Raw genomic sequence first — 11,598 nt, 5'->3', positions numbered from 1 at the left:
GAACTTAGCTATCTAAATTAAAGTTTTCTTATATCAATTAGGGGACAAACGTGTGATGCACGTTTCGAGATCTAATATATATATATATATATATATATATATATATATATATATATATATATATATATATATATATATATATATATATGGGAATGCCTTCTTATATTTATATTCTTATTTTCTTATTTATTTTCCTTATAATGTTGATTTATGATCAAATGATTTATTATTTAGTGATTAATTCATTCAGTAGAGGTTCTTGAGTTATGTGATAACAACAAATTATTAAATTCATGTTGGAATATTGCTAATATTCATTAAGAAACTATTTTCCCATTATTTTTAATATATGAAGATTGTAAAACAAATATTTCCAAGTCCAATTAAATTATAATTTATGACCGCGCGAAGCTCGGGCGAATTACCTAGTAAATAAAATATTAAAATGGGTAGATTTCCTAGAAACTATTCCCAAAATAGAACATATGAATTCTAAATCCATAAAATCTACAAGTCCCACTAATATTTTTAAGAAATAAAAGGTTCTTTATGTTTGATTCGATTATATAAACCTTTTGAACCAGATATTAAATATCTAACTAAAATTTGGACTAGTGTAGAGAATTTTATTAAAACACAATGGTATATTCAAAGATATTCTTTATCCGAAAAATTAACCTTTAATATTAAAATTGTATAATACTAATAGCAACATAGTTGAATCTAAAATTCCTCCTTTAGAATAAATTAGTCTACACGTAGCCGGTAGAATTATTTCTGCCTCTCCTTTTGAAATAGATATAGTCGATAATGAAGGAAATCCGATAAATAAATATATAAACAAAATTCTACAACAAAATAATTATACAAATCTACTACTTTATGTAGTCTCTAACCAATTCTTGAAGCCGATACTAAATTAGTTTTTAAGGATAAACTAAGTCCTTCCTATAGTGATAAAAATAAAAAACTAGAAACTCATCCAATATTTAAACTACCAAAATTTTCTAAGAAGAAATTCCCCAGGTTTCAAGAAAAGTTTGAAATCATAGATAATCTTATAGAAACAATAAATAAAAAACTAAAATCTACAAATATTAATACCTTGTACGAACATGATGATAATCATATTAATAAATTAAGTTCTAATTATTATAAGCAACCAACTTTTTCGGATATGCAATATGAAGAAAATGAGTTTCTATCTCATACTTCACATTCGGGAAGAGAAATAGCTTAATAGAATATTGATGAACTAGAGAAACATCAAATTTATGATAATTACATGAAATGAAAATGAAAATTATGACATAAGATGAAATATTTATTAGATAAACAATCCTCTACTTTAAATATAACTGGATTTACCGACACGTTTAAAAGTTGGTAGGATGATTATCTCACAGAAGATAATGGACAAAGTATATTAAATATTACTACTATTAACCCAGTTATTATGGATGAATTTTCAGGGCAAACCATAGAGAATCAAGTCCTAGACCAGCACCTTAATTTATATATAGCTAATCATTTTATTGGAGAATTTCAACTTTTCCATGATAGAAGTTAGAGATAATATCTAATTAATCTTGCCCAAAGTTAGACGATTTTAGATGATATAAAATGGCCTTCTCAAAAAATTTATGATTATATAATTTTGTAACCATGATTATTGGAAAGAAAAAATTATTAGTGCTCTAACAAAACTATTTGCTTATAAGGTTAGACTAAAAGTAAAAGATCGATTTGAAGGAAAATTTTCTTACAATCAATTAACCTATGGTGACCTCATACGTTTTAAATATATTACAGGATTAGAATTATTTACACGTATGAAACTTAAGAATCAACTAAAAGGGGATATTAAAATATCACAAAATGAACTAGGAAACTTTTGTCAAGACTTTGATTATATCAAACTATCCACCCCATCAAAAGAGGATGCTAAAAAGGGAACAATAAAGATAAACATAAATAAGAAGAACCCATCATTGCAAAAGGAGGTTCAAAAAGTCTAACCATAATCATGGTTAAAATAGATTTAAATCAAACAACACTAAAACATATGGAGGCTGTGGAAAAACAAGACATTGAGTCAAAGACTTCCCAGCTACTAATAAAAAGAAAAACAAAATTAATATGTTAATTTTGGAAGAAGAAGTTAAAATAAATTATTTTCAATTCTAGAAGAAAATGAAAACAGCTCCTCCTCCTAAAAAAATCTTAGCGACGACGATACGCTAAATATAGCTTATAGTTCTGAACATATATAGTAAATCATCAGAGGCTTGTGAATGTGGTAGTGCAATTTGCATCTACAAAAATCATTCCATAAATGTCATCACTAGTAGTAATAACAAAACATTCTTTGATATGATAAATAATATTGAAGATCCTAGTTTTAGGGAAAAAATAAGAAATTGCTTTAAGAAATTTAGTCCTTGATAAACAATATGATAATAGATCTTTTAAACCTTTTGATATGACAAATGTTTTGAATAAATTTTAACAACCAATTAAATCAGAAATAACCTTACATAGTATTCAGATTGAATTATTACAAATAAAAGATGAAATAAATGATATTAAGCAGAAACTCAACATCCTAGAAGTTGACACAATTACTAGTAAAACACCACCTAATCTAGAACCGGAAAATTATAAATCCGAACCTAAAGAAACATTAAAAGAAGTAGAGTCTCTCGAATAACCTCTATCTAAATTAAGAATTAATATCATTACGATCATTAGAACGCAAGGCATCCATACCAGGGTGCTAAGTAAACCTCTTATATTTCCTTACTTAAACAGTATGTCAAAAGGAGAGACTAATTTTCTAAAAGAGAAAAATATTTTTAAAATAAATCTATTTTCACACAAAGAAAATTACACAATATTAATTATTAAACCTTCTCTTCCTCCTAGGTTTTGCTTAGCCTTATTTATAGCACTAGGAGTTACTCAATATGAAAATAATTTAAATAATGACTTCAAAGCAGTTCATTATATTTTTCAAAAAAAATTATACATTTTCTAGATGGAAAATGTTATCATACAACTTTGTTTTTCAAAAAGGGAGGAAATCTCCCAAAAGTTTAATAAAATAATCTTTCAGGGAAATAACGAGACCACTAATAAGAGCTTTCCCTACGTTGAACTACAACTATGAGAAACTAATTTTGTAAGCTACACCTACACGAAACAGAGATGTTAGTATTACTGCTATGTGAAAGATTACTAAAACAATATGTGGTTGACTTGTACATAATGTTGGAAACAATAACACTAGAATATTTTAAAAAGGAACAATCAAATTTTAGAAGAGAAATTTATTAAGGTATCGTTGATAGTGTCAACATTGGAGAGTACAAGGGAGATATAATTGGGCATAGAATACTACTTCCATCATCTTTTATTGGGGCCAAGAGATCTGAGAAGATGGTATATATGGATGCAATGAATTTGGTACAACAATTTGGAAGGTCAGATTTGTTCAAAACAATGACGTGTAAGCTAGACTGGATTGATATTCAAACAGAACTATGCCCCGGTCAAACTCCTCAATATAGACCTTACTTGGTAACAAGAGTGTTCCGAGCTAAGTTGAATAAAATACAAAAGTCCAAAATTTAAAAAAAGAAATATTTGAAGTTGTAGCTTCTCATGTGTTCATGGTAGAATTGAAAAACATCGACTACCACACATACACCTCCTTCTCATATTAAAAGAAGGGTACATGATAAAATCAGTAGATCAATATAATAGGTTTATTTGAGAAAAATGTCAAGAACCCATCTTTCATGAATTAGTGCTCAGACATATAATGCATGGTCCATGGGGAAACAAATTACCAACAACACGTGCACACAAAATGGAAAACGTATATATCATTATCCTAGGCTATACAAAAACAAATCAATTCGATCAAAGGACGGATATCCAACTTATTATAGAAGAAGGGATGGAAAGATAGAGAGTGTTCATGGAACAAATATTAATAATCAATTAGTAATACCTTGTAGCCATTATCTTCTCACAAGATACAATTTTCACATTTGTGATAAGGTTTGCTCATGAGTAAAAGCAATAAAATATATATAGAAGTATTTATAAGAGTCATTATCAGTGTGCTGTTTATGTTGAGTCTAATGATGGTGAAAACATTATTGATGATATTAAACATTTATAATATGAACGTGTGTGTTTTACCACCCGAAGAATTTATATGAATTCAACTTGAGTGAAATGCAACCTCCACTGATCAACCTTCAACTGCATCTTCCAGGAAAACATTCAGGTACACATATTAATACACAACAAAACACAATTTCTTTAAAATAATCAATATAATATTCACATGACAAATACTGACTCTAAACGAGCTCACACTATTTTACTGGTATTTTTTCTGGAAAAGCAAAATTTACAAAATAACATCGTTTGGAATGGTGTCAAGTAAACGATGTTGACCTAGTATTTCAGGATGCGTTGATTTGACACCGAAGCACAATCATACCTTTACAGAGAACTTCGTAAGTATTATGTTTGGAATCCCACGGTAAAGACTTGGAAAAAAGGAAAACAAGATCCGTAATTGGTCGCATTGCAATTAATAAGGCAGATGTAGTAAATTATAACTTAATACACATTGATAATTGTTAAACTTATTACAAAAAATTAATCAAATTGTATAACTAATACTTGAGAAGGGAAAAGGTACTATGAGAGGTTATTGTTAGACCATATAAGAGGACAATTTTCATTTAATGAATTATACAGTATCAACGGAAGGCAATGTGATACCTTCAAAGAAGCGCCAAAGAAAGAGGGTTACTAGAGTCCGACAATAGTATATCAAAAATTTTAGGAGAGGTTGTTGTCTTTAAAATACCATAAGCTTTGTGAAGTTTGTTTGCTAGAATTTGGTTCTTTGTAGCCCAACGAATATTAGAAAACACTTGATACTTATTATGAGGATATGGCTGAAGAGTTAAGGAGGTTATACGGAAACTCACACAATACTATATTACAGTGAACCCTTAATAGTATTAACGACTTTTTGGAACATATGGGCAAAAGAATAGACACATATGACATTCCTCAAATACATCACAAATTGATCAAAGTTTGACCATCGAATGTTGAGAAATAAATTAAGAAATATACATGTAAGTACATTTAGAAGATTTTGCTGCACAACCACAATTAAATCCATAACAAGAGCAAGCTTTTACAAAAGTAGTGCAAACAAATAACACACTCAAGGTTTGAGATCCCCCCCCCATGCAAAAATATAAGTCAACTATGACGTACATGTCAAAGCAAAGTGGTGCTATTAAATTGATTAGAAAAGCAAAAGTGATTATATGGGATGCAGCCCCGATGGCCAAGCGACAAAAAACAGAAACAATCGACAGCTACATTATGGAAATTTATAAATCTTTTTATGGAAAAGTAATAGTTTTTGGAGGAGATTTTGTCAGGTGTTACTAGTAGTTCCACATCAACTAGAGCAGAAATTATAAATTCAGGCTTGCTAAAATCATATGTCGGGCATTTGATGGATAATATTAAGAAATATGAGAGAAAGAATAGATCCAACATTTAATGATTTCTTACTTCGTGTGGGTTATGGGGGTGAACAAATAATAAGAGACGATTTAATTCTTCTTCTAGAACAATTAACTGTCAAGCATTGTAGGGATGGAATGCCAGAATAATATATAATAAGAGAGATATTTCAAAAGCTATAAGAAAATGCCATTAGGGCAAAATTGGTTCCTAACGAGCTATCTTACCAAGCAGAAATGACCATATGGATAATCTTAATGACAAGTTAATATCCATGTTCCCAGGTGAAAACAAGACATTCAGTATCTTAGACTCAGCAGAAGAAGATACCAACAACTATTACCAAGAAACTTATTTAAATACATTAACACCAACTGGACTGCCACCACATAGGTATTACAGAAGATACATTAAGAATTATAATAATGTAGAGGAGGTAAGTTAAATCAATATTGATATATTTGACTTATGTTATTCAATGTAGGTTAGAATTAACAGAAATTGCATGCTACTAAGGAATTTAGACCCTATAAATGTCTTATGCAATGGCACCCGAATAATTTGTTGAGGCTTTGCCGAGAATGTATTACTTGCCAAAATATCGAGTGGTCATTGTGCAATGAAACTTGTGTTTCTTTTAAGAATTAAATTGTCACCACTATAAAATGAAGGCTATCCATTTAGATTTATTCAAAAGCAATTTCAGTACGTTTTTGCTTTGCAAGGACTACAAATAAAGTGGTAGGTCAAACAATTCCATATGTTGATTTGTATTTTCCCCAACATGTTTTATCACATGATCAGTTGTTTGTTGCACTATCAAGAGGGATATTTATATCCGCAAGAAGAGCACTTGTCCTAACAGAGCAACCCAAAAACCATAATGGGATATGCACAAAAACATAGTTTATAAAGAAGTTTTATGTACGATAACCTCATATAAATATATATACGTTGTAACTTAGATAATTAAATCTTTGCAAATCGTGGAATCCTAACAATATTACATTAAATCATATCTCAGGGTTTGAAGACACTAAAACACTTAATCGATTCTTCTCAAGTCACACTCCTCAATGTGTTAACGTGATACATGATAATTTTTTGAATCCCTAAATCCACTCACATAAATCGTGACATTTAACCAAACATTGTATAGTTTCATGTTCATGTTTCTTCTTTATTGTTATTGTATTGTATTTTAATGTTTTATTATTATTATTATTATTCATAATTTGACTTATTTAGCTGTTTCGCAATCCTCAAAATAACTTATTTTAAGTTAAAAAAAAACTTATTTTAAGCCAAAAGTTAAAAGCTGGGGTAGGGGTGCTTTTTTCCCCCAGCTTATAAGCTGTTTTTAAGTTGACCACATTTTTACCTTTTTACCCTTAATATTTTTATATAATCTCCAAATTACCAACATAACCCTAACATCTCTTTCTTCTATTTTTCACTTTTCACGTGTGGATGATAGACAATTACTATTTATAATGAATAAAAATAAAATAAATCTTAAATCTTTCAAGTGATCTATTCAAATTATATATTATTAAAATGTAAAATAAGTTGCACATACAACTTAAATAAAAAATTATATTCCTGTTATAAATAATTTGTGATAATAAAGAAATATTTGAATCATAGACTATTATTATTATCTATGGATGAAACTAAAATAAAATCTTAAATCGTTCTTTGATCTATTTAAATTATATATTTTTAAAATCTATATTAAGTTTATATTCCTCTTATAAATAATTTGTGATGAGAAAGAAATATGTGAATGCTAGCAAAATATAATTATTTATGGCTGTAAAATATAAATTAATTAACTTTTATTATGTTAACAGCTTTTAAGGGTATTTAAGACATTTTGATTTAAAAGTTATTTATCAGCACTTATTTGCCAAACACATCAACAACTTTTTATTTAACTTCAGCACTTTTATCCAAACGCATAACTACTAATTTTAAAAATAAGTTTCAGCACTTTCAAAAGTACTTTTTTAAAGCTGCTTTTATTAAGTCCATCCAAACGGGCCCTAAGTTTATGATGTCATTCATAATTTAGCACATAAATATTCTACATATTATGAAATGTATTTGTTAAATCTTTATCACTTTACAAGATCAATAATAACTTATGCTTTCAGGAGAAGACTATTTAACACGAAGTAAACTTCGACATGCACTCATGACAACAAAACTTTATATATTTCTCTCGATAGATAGCGAGTCAACTTAGCATAGTGCACACAACGCACGTGCACATTACTAGTACTTTAAAAAAATCTAATGATTTTATCATATTACCTTACATATTTATGTTTTGAGATTACGTAACAAAATCAAATAAAAATATATTGAAAGATATTTTGCTCAAATTTTCTAGAAGTTCTAAAAATTATTTGACATTCTTTGTTATACCACGAAAAAACTTTATTATATAGCAAAAAAAAACAAACAAAGAAAATGTTAGTACTTTAGAGTAATAAGTGACCAACAAACATAATAATAGCAAGTAATATTGTTTATTACAAAAGATAATGTGTGTTAACAAATAAGAGTTACAAAATCATGGCATAAGTATATATTCAATTATAAATTTTATTTTTTAAGAAAATAATGGATAATAAATAAGTACCCTCATGAACTATGACCGAAATCTAGTGATATTCCTTAATTTAATAAGGGTCGTATTATCCTTCAAAATCAATATTTCATATTCATGCACCCTTTGTGCTGATGTGGCATCTTCAATCAAATATTTTTGTAACATACGTAGATAATTTTTTTTAAAAATGATTAAATGTTTTTTTAAAAAGATTTTTATGTGTTTTTTAAATAATTCTTTGATGTCTTTTTTTTTATCTTGAGTGTAAATCAAATTAATACATATATGCTTTGTTTTATACTTATTAATTTTTTTTTACCGTTATTCATTGTTTTTTCTCTTTTATTATTCTATTAATTTTACTTACTCTATTTTTTTTCTTTACTTTTGATTTTATTTGAAATTTAATTACAAAAGTATCACATAAAAATAAGTTAATTTCGAATAGATATTAAAATGAGTAAATAAAATCAAAAGTATTTTTTAAAACAAACATAATTTTCTAAAAATAGATAAAAGTGAAAATATAAGAAATAAATGAAAGAAAACATTTAATGTTTTAAGTGAGGAAGAAAATAAAATAATTATTTAAGAATCAAAGAAAATTATTCATACGAGTAATTTCAAACAGATTCACTATTTTTTTCGAAATGGAGAAGAGGCTCTTAATAACTAATTGATTACTAGGTATTTTATTCAAATCATCTTTTCACGAGTGATTTGTACTCATCATGACCAAGTACAAAAACATTAGCAAAACCCTTGAGATTCATATTTGATGAACAATTTTTCTTCATAGCTTCCTTAGCCAAATCACTCCATTTCTTGACATATCTTCCCAATTCTTCCCTTTTTTTTCTGCTTCCCATCGCGATCGTTATACATCTATTGAACTCATCTCTTTCCACGACACCACTCTCACCAGCATTAACTCTAATACCATTCTTCTAGATATCCAGAATGACTTTTGCATTTGAAACTCTACTGTTCCAAAGTGGACATGCCACAATAGGAACCTCAGATGCTATGCTCTCCTAAGTTGAATTCCATCCAGAATAAGACAGAAAAACAACCAACAGAACGGTCTTTAAGAACTTCCCTTTGTGAGCACCAACTCACTATTTCCCCTGATTTCAAGTTCTTCTTTGCAACCCAACATATCCTCCATCTTATAACCATATTGTCCTTCCCTAATCGCCCATAAAAATAGCCTCCCACATTTCAGCAATCCATCACCAATCCCCTCCATCAATTGAGTTGATATTACATAGTAACTACCAAATTCTATGTATATAATTGATCCCTTATCCTTTGAGTTCAACCAATTCATATAATTATTAGAACTAATCTCAATCATATAAGCTCAAAAAATATCATCATCAAGTAATACTGAAGGAATTGAAGGGCCAATTCGCACCATAGTAACATGCTTTATAATTCTAAAAGCATCAAACTACAAAGAATCAAAAGAGTTGAAAATAACTCATGGATTTTCTTCACTATTCAACATTTCAATTTATCTTTTAATAGACTTAAATACCCAATTGGTAATTTCCATGTCATGAAACACAAAAGATGGGAAATCAATTGGACTAAGTGGTGGCAATTCCAGTAACTCCACTATATTATCCTTAACATTTCAGTTTTTTAAATAATCAGAATAGTTTTTTAATCTATAATAATAAACACCAAAAACTGTGGCTGGTTGTATCCAAAATAATGTCGATCAGACATTAATCTTTTTGACCACTAAACCAACTCATTTCATGACAATTTTATAAATAACATATGAAAAAGGGGTACAATTTTTTGCATTTGATTGGATCACATTGAAAATGAATTTCGACCCACGAGACTTTACAGAAGAATAGAAAAAATGAAATTCATCAATTGAGCTTCATTGGAACATACCGTCATAGCCATCACACAAAGGAGCAAATCTTAATCCTTCAAAGTTGGGGAGTTTTTTTTATTTTGCTGAAAGTTGATAGGCCCGTGGTTAAAGTGACTTCAATTTCTAAATTGATTATTTCTTTGAAAAATTTAAGATATGGCTTGATTTGGCCTTTGCCTGGGAAAAGTGATCTAAGAACATGAGGCTTTTCATTCTTCAAAATTTTCATGTTTTGGGTGGTGAGGAGAGAAGTATTCATGAAGGATAATGAGGGTTTTTGTAACGACCTGTTTAGTCGTTTTGAGCAACAAACTTCAATTCCGGAAAAACAGGCTGAGGCGACTGACCAAACGACGATCCGTCATGGGCACGACAGACCGTCGCAGGGTCTGGTTTCAAAACACTTAGAAAATCTGAAATTGGGTACTGAAAATCGACTCTCTGAACTTCGTGACGGAATGGCAGGATGGACCGTCACAGGCGTGACGGACCGTCATAGATTGTTCAGTGGAAATTGACTCTCTGACTCTTGCGACGACCTGCAGGACGGACCGTCGCAGGCACGACGGCCCGTCACAGGTTGCGCAAATCCCAGGCAGAGTCGGATTTCTGGTGAAGTTTTAAGGGACGTTTTTGGACTATTCTTTCCTTAATTATAGATTTCGTGGGGTTATATTAATAACTAAAATTCTTGAGGGGTTAAAAGAGGTAACCCTAAGTTAATTAGTGGGGTATTATTTCCATCTTTTATTCTTAATTATATACTAATTAGGGTAAAAGAAAGAGGGTTTGAATAAAGAAAATAGAAAGAACAAGAGAGAGAGAGAGAATCGAACGAGAAGGGGGAAACAAAGCTTTGGGAAAATTATTGCTTGATTCAACTCTTCGGTGGAGGTAGGTTATGGTTTTCATGCTTCATAAGTAAACTCTTAATAGTGAATGATATGTATTGGTAGTATTGTAAACCCTACTATATGCTTAATGGTATGTTTGCATGAATATGATTATGTGATTGTGATAAGATAAGCATGATGAAAATATTGAATCCCATATCTTGAAAAGAAACTTTAATATACATTATTAATGATGATTCCTTGGTATAGAAGAAGGCTTGATGAATTAAAGTAATGGGATTGATGATGCCTTGGAATAGAGAAGGCTTGATGATTTACAGAATGATATTAGTGGATCGGAGTGTCACGTTCCGACACATAGTATTAGTGGATTGGAGTGTCACGTTCCAACACATAGTATTAGTGGATCGGAGTGTCACGTACCGACACATGTAGGGGATCGGAGTGTCACGTTCCGACACATGTAGGGGATCGAAGTGTCACGTACCGACACATGTAGGGGATCGGAGTGTCACGTTCTGACACATGTAGGGGATCGGAGTATCACGTTCCGACACGTAGAATTAGGGGATCGGAGTATCACGTTTCGACACATAGAATTAGAGGATCGGAGTGTCACGTACCGACACATAGTAGTAGGGGATCGGAGTGTCACGTACCGA

General features: G+C 30.0%; 1 pseudogene; it reads right to left on the bottom strand.

The window, feature by feature from the left end:
- Positions 1-8,889: 8,889 nt before the first annotated feature.
- Positions 8,890-10,311, bottom strand: LOC101257563 (UDP-glycosyltransferase 75C1-like; annotated as a pseudogene).
- Between the last annotated feature and the right edge of the window lie 1,287 nt (positions 10,312-11,598).

This window comes from Solanum lycopersicum, chromosome 5, assembly GCF_036512215.1.
Source record: "Solanum lycopersicum chromosome 5, SLM_r2.1".
Taxonomy (NCBI): Eukaryota; Viridiplantae; Streptophyta; class Magnoliopsida; order Solanales; family Solanaceae; genus Solanum; species Solanum lycopersicum.
This window is presented reverse-complemented; position numbering and strand designations above follow the sequence as displayed.